Source organism: Pterocles gutturalis, unplaced genomic scaffold (genome assembly GCF_000699245.1).
Source record: "Pterocles gutturalis isolate BGI_N339 unplaced genomic scaffold, ASM69924v1 scaffold6730, whole genome shotgun sequence".
Taxonomy (NCBI): domain Eukaryota; kingdom Metazoa; phylum Chordata; class Aves; order Pterocliformes; family Pteroclidae; genus Pterocles; species Pterocles gutturalis.
In genome coordinates this window covers 77,445-95,572 of record NW_010145776.1, presented here as the reverse complement: position 1 = coordinate 95,572, position 18,128 = coordinate 77,445, and the positions used below count along the sequence as shown (strand labels likewise).

At 35.2% G+C, this 18,128-nt stretch overlaps 1 protein-coding gene across 1 annotated transcript in view; it reads left to right on the top strand.

Annotated features, from left to right (window-relative positions):
• LOC104470530 (DNA polymerase alpha catalytic subunit-like) overlaps positions 1–18,128 on the top strand; it is a gene marked incomplete at its 3' end in the record, with an annotated part of 67,874 nt that overhangs the window by 3,225 nt on the left and 46,521 nt on the right. The window lies entirely within an intron of this gene.

Here is an 18,128-nt window from a genome sequence, read left to right as displayed (position 1 = left end):
GAAAAAAAAAGTGTAATATTTGAAACTTCCATCTTCACAATGTGCAAAGCGGTAACTGGTTAGGAAAAAACCCACAATGATTTTAAAAGTATATTGATATGTTTTGAATTTCTAATATGTTGGAAGCATCATATTTTGTGAATTGACAGCTAGCCATTTTGGTCAAATTCATAGATCTTCTCATCCTTTTGCCTGTGTACCTTTTTTTTCGCTCTCCAACATTGCCTGTTTTCACAGCTCTCAGGACAGACATCAATTTTGAAGGTGCTCGTAACATTTGATATGCTCAAAAACGTAAATTGTTTTTAAAAATTTGGCCTGTAAATGAGTGGCTTACTTGATATGTGGTGTCGTCTTAAGTATACTTTTGCAGACAGTGACTACAATGCTAAGAATTATCATTATAGTTTAATACTAAATGTGTATTTTGTGTTATCTTTCTTCTTTATTAGTTCTTATTGCAATTGCAGCTAAGTTTTCTAAGCTTTTTTCTGGAAATGTGATAATTTCTGAATGTATACCTACTTCCATTGAATGTCTTTGCATCAAAAGGAGCACAAAGCTTTCTTAGAGCATTTAAATTCAGGCAGTATTTCACAAGGTAGGATAGGTTGTTCCTTTCCATTGAAGTTAAAGGTAGATGACTTGGACAGGTGAAGTTACCAAAATGCGACGTCTCATGTTATTATTGCAAAGTCCAACTTGCTGCAAAATTATCATTCAATTGCTATTACTATACATATTATATTGTACAATGTGTTATTAAATAATATGTCAAAGTAATATATTTACAGGCTGCTTTTGTATGAAAGTTGCCTCTGATTAACTTTTTCAGACTTAATGTATGTACATGATGATACTACACAATGCCACATGGTAAGATATTTCTGGAATATAAAATACTACAAAATGTTCATAAGATGTGCATCATCTGATGAATGAAGGAAGATACATTTAAGGGCAGGAAAAATGTCTATCACTGACAAGACCAAAAAATGGTGTAATATTTTATTCTCTTCTCTCTCTTTTTTTTTTTTTTTTTTTTTAGACCCAAGCTGTGAACCAAACTGAAATGTTTGAATGTTGAACATTGCAATTTGGTTATGTTGTATTAAAATCAATTAAATATCTTATTACTTGGTATATAGGATAGTGAAATGTCCTTCAAAAGGAATGTATTTGTCCTTATAAGTAAAAGTTTTGTAAACTTGGTTATATTTTTAGTACTGAGAATTTACATTTAACCTAGTTAGCTATAATAATAAGGTTTAAAACTACTTTTTGACTGGACTACATTCATACTCTGGAAATGTGAGATTATTTTATTGTTAAAGGCAATTTCCAAATTGCACGATAATTTTCATTTTAAAAAAGGGCTTTCCATGGAGTTGGGCAAATAAACATTTTGTCCTGTTAGCTCTTGAGAAAGTCAGATGCTGTGAGTTTTAGGTTATCCTTTCATCAAGTACCTGTAGTGACTTTATAACAGCTGGAGTTGAAATTCATCAAATGGGTGTTTGCACTAATATATGTAATCCTATAAACTATAAAGACACACCCAAATGTGGCATGGCAAAGAACTGTCTGAACAAAACATTTGATGAAACTTGGAGGCGTTTATTTGTCAGTCTCCTATTGTAGTGGTTGCATCCAAAAGGCACAGAAATATCAATTTAAAATAGACAAATATATTGTCTAACTTTGTCACTCTTTTTAATATATTACTGTTGTTTGTGGTCACATGGCACATGGTACAAAAACATAAAATGCAAAAATGTATTTTTTAACCTTTAAAATAATGAGCTATCTTTTGTGAAGACAGCCCTATCAAGAGCCTTTCAGCCTGATTCACAGCTTACTGAAAGCTTACTTTTTTCAGTGAGCTTTGAATCAGATTTTTTTTTAAGTGTTTAAGATCATTGCATGTTGTTTCATTTGGTCTATTGAAATGCTTTTATATGTGGCTGTGTAAATTTAGGGGTGGGAGAGAGTGCTATAAGATCTAAAAGTGGAAAATCTACTTGCCCTTTTTGGCACATGAAACTGATAAATAAATAAATAGAATGGTAATATACTTTGCTTTACAAAGATGCAAATGTAAGTGCATAAATAGAATTTTGTAAACCTCCTGCAATGCCATTGTTTTTGTAAATTACTCGCCTTTATATAAAATTTTCTGTTTCTGCAATAATTTCTTGCCATTAAACATTGAAATGTTTTATATCTGTCTTCCAAAACATAATCTACCATTGCTCAAGTATTTATGGATTTCTTAATGGTATTAACAATATCAGTTTTTATAATCTTACTCCTAACTGTAAATATATCTAAAAAATGACACGCAAAGATTTTATTTCTTTTCAGAAATGCATTATTCTATGAGAGATTGATCCTGTTGTATGCTTTTTTTTTTCTTTTTAATTCTGCTTCAGAAGAGCAAATAGATGAAAAGAGAGAGAAACGCTAGCTAATCTAAATTGGGAAATGAAGAGGGCTTTTTTAAGCATGAAAATTTCATCATCTTGTCAGCTGGCAGAATGCCTGCTGTGTGGATTCACAAAGGCTAAGAATTACACTTTCATGAAATTTTCCTCACTAACTGCCCTGGTTAATTTGAAAGATAACCCACTGTTCTAATTCATTCCTCAATTGGGCGGTGCAGGTTTTGTCTTTGATCTGACAAAGCATTTGTGTTAATCGTTTTGGCCCTCTACTAGACACTCTTGGGATTGTGCTTTTACAATAAATGTGTCTGTGATAGCTCTTTAGTCTATTATACTTACAATAGATCCATAGAACTGGTAATTAGTTCTGTACTGCTTTGGAAATGGGGAAGAATAGGTGTAGCTCTGTCAAGTGCTGCTGGGAAGTTTGTTTAGCTAGTTCATTTTTGAAGTGTTACCCTCAGCCATCAATGAAACATCCATGGTAGGGAATGGGTGAAGGCTGAAATATGCAAGCAGAAATGGAAAAACTGACCAACTTTTGTGCATAAGGAGGATGTAATTTCGTTTATAGCAAGTGCATCTAATTATTATGATGGAAACTGTTTTGTATTTCCCACTAGAATATTCAAATGCTCGTTTTTGAGCTCTGAGTAAATAAATGCTAGCTCTTAGATCCCCCTTTAAAAAGCCCTGTAAAAATCAGTATTCATGTCCATAAAATGAAGCCCACATCTTACTCAGCTGTTGAGGCGTTAGTTTTGCCAACTGAAAATAACTGAATAAAAAACCCCGACATATACTGCATATGCCATTTGAGAAATAGCAAAATTCATTCTGAACTGGTTGGACTGGGAATCTGTTGTCCCTGAAGCATCAGTTTTTTTAATCTTGTTTTTAAATATACAGCTGTGGTGTTATTAGTAGTATATTTATGGGCTAAAACGTGTTTTTATATGCTGTCTAGTTAATAGTGTATGGCATCTTTAAATCTTTTCATGTTTTTCAAAATGTGTAAAATGATGCAAACCTTAAAAGGGTTTTAAAACATATTGAAATCTAGGTTCAACTTGTATTGCACTGGTTTTATTTTACGGTCTTTTTCTACTGGACCACTGTAATCCATAGGCAGAAGTGAGTTTGAAGGCTATTGAACACTGCTAAATAACTTTATACTGTTCATCTGCGAAAATTCAGTGTTCAATAGCCCTCAAAATTTCTCATTTCTTACCTGTGGTGGGGTGGTCTACTGCTTGCGCGTTAGGTCGCAGTACAAAAGCATGTTGCTACACTTTTCAAGATCTCTGAATTATTACTTTATATATATATTGCTGTTCTGTTTATTGTATATGTAGTCTTGTGTTTTGCATTAGTATTTTGCACACTTAAAAAGGTAAAAGATTTATAAACAAGATAATATTGTAAGAGGCAATAGCATTCACACAGGTTTTGACATGGCATATTCGCTTAAGAGAACAAAGATGACAGGCCCCATTGTGAACCTGGAATCTCCCACACTGCAATCAAGTGTATTGCCAACAACCCACAGGTGTACACCACATGAACAGGTGAAAATAGGATTGTAGATGATAGTGATGACTTGTGTAATCATATTCTCTCAACAGTCATGTATTGAAAGCTTTGGTGGGTGGGTAGGGGTAAGAAGTTTGTTTGGCACGAGGGAAAGGTGCTTAGTAGTGGCAATAGTACAATATTTTATTGTTGTGCTAATAGTACGAGAGATACATAGGTGTGTGATGAAGAGTAGGTAGGGCCAGAAACTAGAAGAAATTGTGACACGAGCAGATGTAGTAGGCACAATCAGATAGCTAGACTCTGACATCAGATTAACTCCAGTGATTATTTTGAGTCTTTCCTGTTTATATGGAAATAGGTTTCTGAGTCTTTTCCAAGTTTGAAATGGTATCACTGTCATTTTGGTTTATATATACAGAAATCGAGACATTCATTTTTAGTACTGAGAGTTTCCAAGTCAAGGCAGAACAAAAAGCAATCGGTGTGAAAGATAAAAGATCCATGTGATCACATTGATCAATTCACAGTTTACTGGGGACCTGAGGGAAAGGAGGCTGCCACCAGATTATCGGTTTTCTTCTTCTGTCCACAGTAGTAGCATTTTCTGATTCTTTCCTTGATTGAGGTTGACAAATGGGTTGTATTTGGAATCATGTTTTGGTTAATCAGGAGATAATTAGAAATATTTCGGTTATTAAACAGAGCTATCAGTATTCTACCATATAAGCGTTATACATATGTGTTTGCCGATATAATTTGTGTTTCTTGAATAGTAAAAGATAACCCTTTGGTCGCCATGTGTGGTGCATTTTGGGGATGAGTAAGCAGTTACTTGTCACAGCACTCTTAGCGTCTCTTAACTGGAATTGATTCACTATTACTGCAACTTCTCCATGATCTGCCCTGTAAAAGAATTGTTTGTTTTAGTCTTACGGCATCAATATGATTTTTAGTGAAGTGTTTCAAAGTAATGATCGATATATCTTTACAAAGGGTTTAACTCTCTTCATTGGATTTTACTAGCCATGAGGGACGTGCATCCATCTTACTGATGGTTGAGTGAGTCTGAGTGTGACTCTCTGCACTCTGAATTTCAGCCACTGAGAAAGAGTGAACATAAGCAAGGGAGCAGTATCTGTTTGCTCTTGATTCTTCCTAGTGTTTAGTCCGCAATCTGGTACCTTACCAGGGAAGACTCGTAATAATACCAGATATCTCTCTCAGCTCTTTGTAGAAAAAGCTCCCCAGGCTGGCCACTGTGTGGAACAGGTTCTAAGAAATGGGGATTGCTTCAGCAGAGTAAAACTAACTTTGTAATTTCCTCTGTAGGTAGAATATAGGAATGTAAGGGCTTATTATCACAATAATTTGTCTGCTTAGGCTTATAAATGGCAGTATGTGAAGATCATGTTACAGGAAGTGTGCCCAGAGGTAAATATGGCCATAGTTATGATTGCCACCAAGTGTGTAATGTTTACCTAGGTGATTGAATCACTTATCTAATAACAAGATGTTGCTGTCTTCAGAGGATTACAGAAAGCACTGTCTTTGAAGGTACTCTGTTGGAACTGATCTGTTGCCCCAGTCGAAGCAATGATGAATTTTGGCAACACTTGGAGAACGCATTTGTGCTGCAGTATACAGATATGGTTGCAGCTTAGTTTGTCTGACCTGGCTTTAAACTGACTGTGAACTATGTAGCTTTGGTGCAGCAGTAGCAGTGTTTGTTATGAGAATCTGTAGACAAGAATTTAAAATCTTGGGTGAATCTGTGCAGCCAGCCTATGGAGAGATCTGTCACAACTGCATTACTAACAGTGCCTGAGCAAGCTAGTTTGAGAGAAAGTGAGCAAATGTGTCCTGCTTTGTATACCTTGGATTGACAGAAGGACAATGGATGCTATATAGCTTTGTAGGATTTGCTTCTGAGGCTATTTCAATAAGAAATCATGAATCACAAGAGGATTTATGACAAATCACTGGTCTTGAAAGGAGAAAGGTTCATCTTTCTTCTTTTTACAGTAGAGAGAACCATTGTAAATCTGTTTGGTTTTTTATTATATTCAGTCTAAATTTTTGATGGGAAAGGATCCCACTAGTCTCTAACTAGAGACATTACAAGAAGCAGAAGTCCAGCTTAACTAATTAAGGCTTAAAGTAAATTTTAAAACCACCAGTTCTCATGTAATTTTGATACAATTAATGTCTTATACTGTAATAACTTGTAATAACAAATTATTGAAATATGAAACCAGATGAAGTCTGTATTATTCTACAGGAACTTTTAATAGATAACACATAGCCGGCTTGCTAGGAGATGACACAAGTCAACAAGGTTTGTTGGCCTTGAATATTTGGTGCTGGTTGCTGTATGCATAATTATCAATGCTTACAGTGCTCAAGCACCTTGCATCCCTCAGGAGAATCAAAGTTAAAATCTGAAGCTGAAGAAACCACGTTTTCACTGGACATGGTTCTTTTCACACAGATAAGTTTGTTTGATGTACATGACCTAAAAATGATGTGGTTATCAGAAATGTTTTCTTAGAAGTCACAAATAATACAGAAACCCGTAGTCCAATACTGATTTTAGAAAGTGAAAATTACTAGCTTTAAAAAACTAAACTGCTTAAAAAAACTAAACTACTTTTAAATAACTAAAGTGGGTCCATCTGTGAAAATTCAGAGTAAAAGGGACATGTAAAAGAACAAAATACGGAATGTTTTATGATAATTGTAAGACATCTAAGTTGCCTATCCTACAGTTTCTTAGTCTTTATTATAAACCTGCCTTCAGCTTTAAAAAAGCTTAAAATAAATTTTATAGCATTTGGGAAACTCAAATATTTTTAATGCACTAAGCTGTTTTTTTAAACATTTTTATTTGGTGCTGTCTTTCATAGTCCACATTCATGAAGATTGCTGAATAAGAAAATTATGTGGGTTGAGAGGTGACAGAGGGCATACATGAAAAACTTCATCTATTTTTTCCTCAGCATGCTTATCCTTGACATAGTGGGAATGGGTCTTGCAGGTGTTTATTTTTTCCTTCCCTTAGATGTTAAAATAATTATTTTAATTTTCTTGTTTAAAGCAGTTAATATTGTCAAAAAGTATTTCCAGTAACATTTAGTCACTGCTATATTTCTTGGTAAAATACTTTTAGAAAAATTAAATAAGGTGTTCCTCAGCAGAAGTGATTCCTGTATTCAAAATCTCATTGTATAGAAGCTTTGTAGTTAGAAGGTTATTTCAAAAACTTATATTCAACTTCATTTAAACAGCTGTTTAGTTCTACATGTTATTTAGTATTTGGTGCAGGAAGAAAAAAATATATGAATGCTTAAGCATTCAAGGATCGAACAAATGAAATGGGTAGTTCAGACCTTTCAGGTTGGTTCCTGGGAGTGGAGTAATATAGGTGAAAAAACCCCAGAGCAATCAGTCTGGGCAGCGCTATTTAGCTAAACTCCTCTGCCTCTGTGTCTTCATGCATGTACCTAGGGATGGGGAAGGCAACGCCCTAGTTGAATGAAACTTCTAGGGAATTATTAATTTTTCTTTTACAGGAGCAAAGAGGAGTCTAAGGAGTACCAGGGATAGCACAACAAATTGTCTGTAAGATTTCATATGTCCTAGGAGACACCAGAGTAAATTCTAGCAGCCTGTGCTGTGTTAGAGTTGGTGTTTATTGCTCCTCTTGACTCATGAAACCTGTACTTCTGCAGGTTTGTGTAAGTTTAAGAGAAACAGTTTTAAGAGCTAGTGAAGTTTTGGACCATCTGAGATTAAAAAGAGATAATACTTCATTTTAAGTGAGAATGTTCCCATCTGCAGGAAAAAATGGTGAAACAGCATCACATTAGACATGACTTCATAAAAACGTTTTGCATTTGCTTCACTGTGTCTTGTTCAGAAGTCAAGGTCTTGTAAGTGTCTCCATTTTCTACAGAGTGCCAGTATTGCTTTCAGTGGATATATGCAAGTGTATTTCTGTTTTGATTTTTTTTTTTCAAATCCCTGAGAATTAAGAAAACAACCACTTTGTATGCCTACTTTTGGGTGGTAGTGTGACTTGAGTGTGGGACCTTATTCCAATGTGTAGCTGGCTAGTAAAGCTGTGCTCTAAAACAAGTGGTGGCCCATATGTAGTAGCATCCTATGTGTAGGTCTCTGTAAAGAGTCCTTGAAGCTTATCAGTCAGGTTAGCTAGATTTGTCCTCTGATTGTTATTAATTAAATAGCTACTGATAGACTGCAGCTTTTTACTGAACTTTAGTTACTCCATTACTTTTATTCATATTAACATGGTTATTTGTACTGTCTTTTTTTTTTTTTTTCCTTCAAATTGAGCCTGATGAATTGGCAGCTCTGCCTGTGCTTTAGTCCCATGTGTTCTGTGATGGCACACTGCTTTAAAGGCCCTTTTATTGCTGAAGATGAACCTCCCCTCCCTATTTCCATGCCATGCTGAAGATTATTGTCTCTTCAGTCTGCCCACAGCTGCAGCATCCTATAAGAGAAAAAAAAAAAAAAAAAAAAAAGCTGTGTAGTCCTGCTAAAACAGTTACAGCAGCTAAATGACAGTCGTTCACTTCCTTTCATCTGAAGAGTTTCAGCTATCCAAGTATCTTCAGTCTGGTAGATTGTGTTAGGCTTTGAATCCACAAATGTATGAGAGAAAAATTTCTGAGGTTTTCCGAACGTATACCAGGTTTCTACATGAAAAATAAGGCTTTGCAGAATTTGGCAAGTGGATGTTTTCATTTTCTTCTGAAGAAAATTGTTGTCTTTGTAAGTGGCATCTGCAAGAGAGGCATCAAAAATCTATGACTATGAGTAAAGATCTCCGGACAGAGATGCTTATGCACTGATGGAACTTCTTCTATCTATAAATAAAAACCTCAGTTTCAGAATTGTAGCAGATATTCTGAATGTCTTGCATCTTTATCTTCAACCTCCTATGGAACAGTATAAACAAAATGTTAATGCTTAAAGATCGGCTTGGTTTCTATACTGGACCAGAAAGCAATGCTTCATTTTGGTTTTGTCTTTTTCCTTTCTGTATTGGTGGCTACAGTTCAAATGTGGAAAACAAGAATGCATGAACTCCCAAATGGATTTCTTTAATACACTCACTCAACAACAATATCATCCCAGAGATTTATTTAACTGGCATTTTTCTTGTGTTCTTTTTTCCTTTATCACTTGTCACACCCATGCACATGTTGGAGAGAACTTTTGTAATAATATGCTTTCCTTTCCTAATGAAAATGTGGCCAGCAGATCAATGTTCTTTCTTTTCCCCTCATTTGATGGTAGTTTCTGTATTAACGCCTTCCATTTGGATTATGTATGTTTTTAATGTCTTTTTTATTTGCATTAGCAACACCTAATTTTTTCACTCTGCCATGGATGTGAAGTATTTAGCATTGCGCACATTTTACAGTTGGTATGTCTTAATTATTGTTTAAATTTGTTAGAAGTTACTGAATTTGGAAGAATTATCTGAAAGGACAAAATAGGAGGTGGAGTCAAGTGGAAGTGTATCCTCATCAACTCTTCAGTCAGCCCCCATTTCTTTGAGTGCAAAGCAACCCAGCTGTGAGGATTGCTGGCCACATTCTCATCAGAGACAGAAAGGAGGGGCGGGGGGAGAGAGAGGGAAAATTAGCAAGACAAAATTCCTCTCTATCAATCCTATCTTTACACAAATTCAGACTTCTTAGTTCCCATACGTGAGAGTGTAACTTAATTTTCAAATTACATGATGAAAGCACATCTGTCCCAAAATTAATACCTCTTGAGAATATCATAATTGTATATACTGAAAATAATTAGTATCTGTAATTTGCAAGTCATAAATGTCTAATTTTTAGCGAAGTTGTTTGTTTCCATTTAAGATAAATTCTCAATTTAATATCCAGAGAAACATTTGACTATGCTACAAGGGGGCCAGAATTGTTTAAAAACAGAGAACCCCCTCGCCCCCGAAATTGCCAAGACACAAAATGGCATATGCTGAATTCTGTTGCGGAATATAACATTAGATTTCTGCAAGAACTTTGTAATTACTGTAATAATTTTTATTGGATAATACATATTTTTTTTTCTCATACTGAAGCAATTCATGCTGGATGATCTTGCAATAAATCTAGCAGATACCACGCTACCCGTTCATATGACCACCTATCAAGCGCAAAGACTGAATGTGGAATTTTAATTTGGTAGAATTTCTCTTTTTATGTATGTGTGCATGTATATATGTTTGTATGAATAGTGACATTAAGATTAATACAGCTCTTCAGAAATATTAGATTGTCTTCCAGTAGTTCCTGCAGTGTTGGTGATGCTTTTTCACACTATTCTTTAGTATTTGCATGTGGTTTTTATGCTTGTTTGAAGGAAGCAATTAATCAAATTCCCCCTCCCTCCTACTGCTTTCTACTTTTCTTTCTGTGATAAGGGATCAGCATTTATGCCGTTTTCCTCTTTTAATGGAGAGTCTTTTGGGGATCACCTTGTTAGGTTTTTGTTAATTTTTTTTTAACCCAATCAGTGAAGTAGGAATAATGGAGTAAACTGAATTGTGATATGGCCCTTGAGAGAGTTTCCTGGCTGATTAAACATAAGGTAATTTTAGAATGTAACACCCCTGCTCCCTCCCCAACCCGTTAAAAGACTGAAATACCTTGTAGGGAATTCATAATTAAAAATTCCGTATACTTGGACTTGTCTTTGGAGACTTCCTAACAAGTGAGTCAGGCATCTTAAGGATGTAGAAGTAACAAAATAAGCCTATATTATCTGCCAAGAAATGGTCGGGGATTACTCTGAAGTTTTATCTTCAACGTTTTCTGCTGAATCCATTTGTGAAGGGCTTCATGAGGCTAGTGGCAAGATGCCACTCAGTAATCAGTGTCATTCAGAAAAAAAAAAAATAGAGTAGCAAATACCTATTTGAGGAGCATCTGAGCTTGTGGTGAGAATAAGGAAAATTGTCTAGGAGCGATTACAAGTTTTCATAACGAGGAGTACATTCAGTTTCTATATAAATTAAACCACTGCCTTTCTAGACACAGATCTGTGTGTGAGCAGCCATCATCATAACCAAGGCCTAGTCTCTCATATTGATGGAGTCAATGTGATAACAGCCCAGTTCTTGTTCCAGAGAAAAGGTACCTAGACAGTTCTTTTCTCTCCCCTTCTCTCCACTCTCATCTTAATTGCAGGTGACTCTTTAGCTAGAAATTTTTCCACTTTATCCTCTAGTGGTGAGCCACTAAACTGTCTGGAAGGGATCAAACATCATGCAGCACTAGGAGGCTGTCCAAAACTGCATTCCTGTAGGAAAGACCTTCAGAGTCAAGATGGAGGTAGCATGACATCCTTAAAATAAACTGGTTAGTGAAAGAAAATGTAAGATGGACCTCTCCCACTGTCTGTGGTAGTTTCTTCAGATTAATTCTTCTAGCAGACTTCATTGGTTGTTTTTAGGACATTCCAACTATGTCTCAATAGTGATAATAACAAAGGAGTTTTGCTTTTTATGTCTCTTAAAGTGTTTTTGGAACTCTTAGGGCATCCTTCAAGTTGGAAACTAGTATGTTGGAGTATTGTGCTTCTTACAGAAGGTGATGGAGTAGATATTTGGAAATTGTCATTCCTAGTGGTTAGAAACGTGAAGACTGTCTGCCAAAAACTGAGGAACAAGAAATCTGCCAGCATACAGAACGTGGCAAGAATCTGGTCTTGATGCTGGAAGCATTCAGGCTAAATATCCATCCATCTTTAGGCAATTCCTGTAACTTTTGGCATTTACAATATGAGATAATTTCAGTTGCTGGTGTTAATCTTCAGTGGTCTTCAGCAGTGGTCTGAATAAAAATAGATGCCACCTGGAATAACCCATACCCTCAAATAATGAGTACTTAATATAATATCCTTCCTCACCAGAGAAAATAAGGTCTTCTGTATTGGCTTCCACTCAGATTCCTGGAATGGAAGCAAAACTGGCCCTGCCTGCGTGTTTACTTGTTCAGCCTGCAAAGAGGCTAGCATTCAGTACTGATGGAGCAGAGAAGCTTTCTGGGGCACCAAAATATCAAGACTAAAATCACAGTGCAGTAGAGATCTATTTTCTCCTGGTACTAGGCTTTTTCAGCTCTGTTAGAGTGGTCCTTGTTAAAAAAGCACTGACCACAAAAATGTACTGGACAAGAGAGAGTCTGAAGAGGAACAGAATTGTTCCAACAGCAGGGAATTTTTTGGGAATTGAGATGACAGTGTTGATTTGGGACTAATCTGTTCACCTCCACTAAAGAGATGAGGACCAACAAGAAGTGTCAAATCTTTCACTCCCTTGGCAGGGCAGTGGATGAATGAGCCTGGGAACTCTGAACAATGCCTTTTTATCTCATCTTGTTGCTTTAGTTTAATATTTAATACTTTCGGTTATGTCAGGAGAGCAGTTAAAACCTGAGTTAAGATTACTAAGATTCAAATTAAGATTTCCTAGTTTATGAAAGAGGGTGGTTTTTGTTATTCTTTTCTTCCCTTCTTCCTCAAGGCTTATGACAGGAAAAAATGTAAATCCTTAAGTTAGGTGGGTGAATCACTAAACTGCAGTTTATTTGGTTACAGAAAACTGAGTCCACACACTGTGTCCAGTTGATGTGAGGGGGCCAGGGGCAGGAAAGGAGGCCTGCTGCAAGAGGAGAAAGCTATTTGGGCTGTCTTTTAGAGTTTTACTAAAACATTACTTACTAGGAAGATACTAAAGATACTTTGTTTGCAGGTGCCAAAACAGTAATCTAACTTAAGGGTTATAAAAAAAAATACACTTCCCTCTCTTGCCCCTGCTTTATTATTTTTACGATTTGAATTTTGATACTAAAAGAAGAAAAATAGACTGTGAGCTATGGATTCACAGGAGGAAACAAATCACTTTTTCTGACATATCAGCTACATGGGTTAGGAAAAAAGCTGCACGAAATCTTCATTTAGATTACAGAAGTTGTTAAGTGTTAGCATTTAATGAGTATGTCTGACAACTTTTGGGGTAAAAGGCCGTCAGTTTCTTCAGAAGAAATACGTAAAACATTTCTCTAGTTGGACAAGGCTGTCTCACCTTTATGAGATACCGGCACACCTTGACCATACTTGTGGTCTTTTCTCACATTTTGTTTTTCTCCTGTCTTCTTTCACAGAGGCAAATTCCTTTGTTGCCCATTCTGTTCTGTATTGTTGCTTTCCATATTGAATGCTCACTAGAGATCTTCCATACCTTTCTGTTTCTAGAGGTGTGTATCAACAATAGCTGCTATCTCCACATGCCTTTTTTTTTCTGGGGGCAAAATTATATATACTGAGCTGCCTGATTAATCAACCTTATTATCAAACATTTAAGGATATATAACAATTGTATTTCATTATTATGGCAAATGCTTAAAAAGCTTGATTTTCAGACTTTTCTTTCTGATCAGGAAAGTAGGTAAGATAATTCTTCCAACTGCTCAAAAAGTTAGGAAGTTACTGGGAAGTAGCTAAATGGGAGAAAAATCTTCCCTCATTTCCAGAGTACAGACATCTACTTCAATGAAGTTGTGCTTAATACTCAGATGTTACCTTTTATAGGAGGTGTTTCTTGCGGAGGAATTACTTTGTTGCATTGCCTAAAGGAAAATGCAGATGCTTGTTGTTGTTTCTTTTTAGTTATTTTGTTTTTTAACCCAGCAACCATTTTTTTTAGAGCAAAGTTGTGTTAAAACTATCAGATTATAAAAGCTCTGCTTCTTTTTCATAGAGCCTTGGGGCCATCCTCGGATATTTAGTTGCTTTTACATATTTTGCAAGAGAAAGATGAGAATGCGTTTTCCTTGAACTTAACAGTTTGGACAATTTTTTATAATCTAGTAAATACAAATTGTACCCTGATTATCCTTCTATGTCTGTCAAGCAAATTTTAATGGATGGATGAATGAGTCAAATCCTATGCATGGAAATATACAAATATGCAAAATGTGGGTCTAATTACAAGGTTGCTAAATTTACACAAGGTCAGGTAAACAAGGCACTGTGTAATGATTATTAATTGTTAATAATGCCTTTGGGAATACACATTTCTGCTATGAACACCTAGCAGTCTTGCCTTTTTATTTATATGAAAAAGCCAAATTGATCAGCTATTAGAAAAAACAAGAGAGATTATTTTATCCCGTCTTGCTTCTACCTCACTTCCTTAATTGCTTACTAATTATTTCTGAGTAGGGGGAAGGATACTGTTCTGAAAAATAAAAGTACATTCAACAGTTATATATGAAAGTTCCACAGTAAAAATTGAATAAATTAATTAGCATTCATTTATTGAATAAATGAATAAATTAATTAACAGATAACTTTTCCTTATTAGGTCATGATGCAAGGAGCATAGATGCTCCTACAGTCTGTTGCCCTATGTGATGAAGAAGAGCCATTTTTTCTGTTTCTTAGTTATCCTTTGAAACTGTTAATTTTTTAGAAGTGGTCAGTCTGTGCTATCTTCATTCTCTTCCCCTTTCTTTCACCCTCATACACGTACCTTTTTAACTTACCTGTCTCTTGTCTCTTTTTGTCCACTGTGTTTGTCATGTGTCTGTAAGACAGAGGAATTTGCAGAAAAGGAGAGAAACAAGGCTGAAATGGGAAATATGGGTTCCATTGTTAAATGAAATGAAACAAAATTAGCAAATAGAAATTGACTTGGCTAGTTATGTATTATTATATTGGGTTTAAAGCTGTATGAACAAGCAGTTCATTGGGACAGGAATGGTGAGGGAGATTGCAGGTAGAAAACCTGTCTATAATGAATTTCAAATTTTTGCCTGATATTTTTCTCTGGTTTTGCAAGTACAGTCCTCTCCCCATTGCAAACTGTGCAGCAGCCCTAACATACTTTAAACAGTATCACTTGCTTTCTGTAACTCCTCCACAATCCTAAAATAACATATTCTGAAGACAAAGCAGGTCTAAACCTCATGAGGAATCAAATACTTAAGTTTGGTTTAAATATTGAGAAAAATGTTCAGTCTTTTATGCTTGTTAGGTCATTGCAGCCCAAAAACATACTGATTAAGTAGTAACTTATGAACAAAGGTGTTTAATTTAATAAAGGAGATTGCCTAGTGTAGTGTTAGTCTCTGACATAAGCGGGATGCTTAGTGATTCAAGGAACTCCATTATAGACAAAATTTTCGATAAAACTTTTTGTAGGATATGCAAGTTCCTAGTTAGTGGCTGACTTTTCTGATAAAACTGGAAGTATTTTCACCTGTATGACTGCACAAGTCTACTGCAGATACAGCTTCTATATGGGACTTTGTAGCAAGGAGTTCCAAAGGCTATTTGATAGTGTTTAAAATATTTCTGATTTTCATTGCTGTGGCTTTGTCATCTTTTCAGCTTCACTGAAATTCTATTTTGAATTGCAAAGATAAACAAAGCAACGAGTTTATCATCTGTATACTTTGTTGTCCACATTTCTAGGCTTTCTTTTGTCAACTTCTGTTTTCATTGACTGTCTTTTGCACTGTTTATTTCTTTTTTTACTATAATAGTGGTGGCAAAACTAAATATCAGAAGGCACTGATGTTCAGTGATGCGAACTGTGGTTTTGATGGGTACACAAAGGCTATAGCTATTTATCAAAATCCTTTTCATTTTTTCTGTTTCTCAATATTCAAGCATAGAATTGCTTAATATAGATTGTTTTTAGCAGATCATCAAACTTATGGCAGCTACTGTATTAAACACATATCAGCTTATGTTAATACTAAGAATTAGCGATAAAAATTTTTCTTTCAACTAGTCAAAATGTACCTTTTTGTAATACATCTATTTACTTTTTGTAACATGCTGGTCCCTCTCTGGCTGCTCTTCTTTATTTTCAAATGTTACTAGAAAGTGATGTATTTCACTGTATCTGGTATGTTTATAACCACTGAAAAAATTATTGTATCATACCTTTTTTTGTGTTTATAGAGCTGGTTTTGTTGCTGTTCTTTGCATTGGTTTCCTTTACCTGGTTTTAGTGATGTGCCCAGGATTGTAGAGACAGTATTTCAAGCAAAGCCTCTCTGCTGCCTTATTGAGAGAAAAGATTACTTTTAGTCCTTTGTTCAGATTTTTCTCTGCTTCTTTCTTCTCATTCACTTTTCCTTTTGATTAGTGTATTATTTTAGCATAATTTTTGCCTTTCAGCGTCAGTTTCTCACTGTGAGCTAACATTTATCATTCTCACATCTCTCCTCCCTCCCTCCCCAATATGGCCAATATTATCCATGCTGGTTTTCATATTTATGCTCTGTTATAGCTTTGTTTTTATCTGTTGCATTTCTGAATCTTTCTTATTTTCCACTCTTGTAAGAACTTCTTCCAATTTGTATGTAACTGTCACCTAAGCAGTTTCTACTGTTGATTGTTTTGGCTCTGAACAGAAAGCCTGGGTGGTAAACAGCCTTATAAGCTTTCAGAGGGTAAACTTTTCCATCTTCCAACATGAGGAGCTCTCAATTTTGATATGAATTATTTGTCCTTTCTCCTACATCAGTGTTAAAGTAAGTCTGGTTTCTTGCTAGCAAATTGAGTTTGTTTAGGTCAAGCTGACCTCCATCTGACATCCCAGAAGTTTTGTTGTTTTGGGTTTTTGCAGGCATCCTAATCCTTGCTTTTCTAATGTTTCTCTTTTATAATGTGAAATTAATGCCGGTAGGTGGACTCTATTTAGCTTAGTTTTGTTACTTTCTGTAAATAATTTAAGTGATTGCTCTTTTCACTGTTTAAAAAGTAACTGTGAATGTTCACATATCCCGAAGACTGTCTTGTAATTCAGAATTATTCTTTATTTTACAACTGTGATGCTACAAACAAAATAAAGTATGACTACATAATTTGATCACTTGGACCAGGCTTGGGGCACTTTCTGCTACTGGTTGGATTTTGGAGTTTGAGTGGATTTCTTTTTTTGCTAATTCCAGTAAAGTAAAGGTATATGTTGCATTGTTGCTGATATATTTTTATTTTATTCCCCTTCAACTTTTATGCATATTGATAAGTTCAGTCTGTTTTGCAAACACTTACTAATGCTATAATACGTTTTCCCATATCTCCCTTCTCAAATTTTTACCGTTATTGATTGAAGATTCAATTGAGAAATGTGTTTAGAACCCTGCTTTCTGTGGTAATCATAGAAGTCAGTGGGAAGACAAGAAAATTGTATTGAAAGAAATTGTGTGCGTGTGTGTTTTGTGTTTCAGCATAGATTATCTCTGCCAAAATAATAGCTGTCATTTTGTTCTTGTTATATTAGTGGCCTGTAGCTTACTACTACCCCTTTTGCCTTGCTTTTGTCCATTTGTCTATTTGTGAGTAGAAAAAAAAAATTTGTGAAGGGCCATAATTTGGGGGCTTTATTATGCTAATAAAATCAATATTTTATTTTGTTATCTGTTTAAATTAAATATTCCAAGATGGTGAACCCACTCTACCCTAGTATCAAAGCTGCAGACCTTAACATTCAGTGACTTTGAAACTTGAATTCTGTTTAGAATTTCATGTCATGCCTGTAGCAGGAGAAAAAGATGGAAAATGTATACGCTGAGCCTATAGGACTTCCTGCAGTGCTTATTAATCCTTTATGGATCATTTGAAATGTTTCTAGTTTATTTAAGCTTTGCTGCTTGTATCAGATTGTTCCTGGAAAAAAAAGGGGGAAAGTGATCATGCTTTGAATTTTTAAAAATGATCTCACTTTCAAGCAAAAGCACTTTTATGCTCCATTAGAGTTGAATTTGCCAAACTCTTACATCGCATTAACACAAGCTTTACTGGGTAGATAAATGTGTTGTTCAAAGACTGACTAGAACTTTACCAAACTGCATATTAAGATTTTGTGGTCTTGCAATTTTTGTCTTGAATATTTTCTTCGTGCAAATAGAGGGGAGAGACAAAATTATTTCATTAAGAAATTGTGCAGCACAGTTTTAATCTGTTAAAACAAGATAGAAAATAGGAAAATCAAATTTTATAGTTCAGTATAAGACTAGAGAGTCTGCAAAAATCCTAAGTGTGCCATCTTTCTTTCATGAAGAAGCATTCAAAGTTTATTTATGT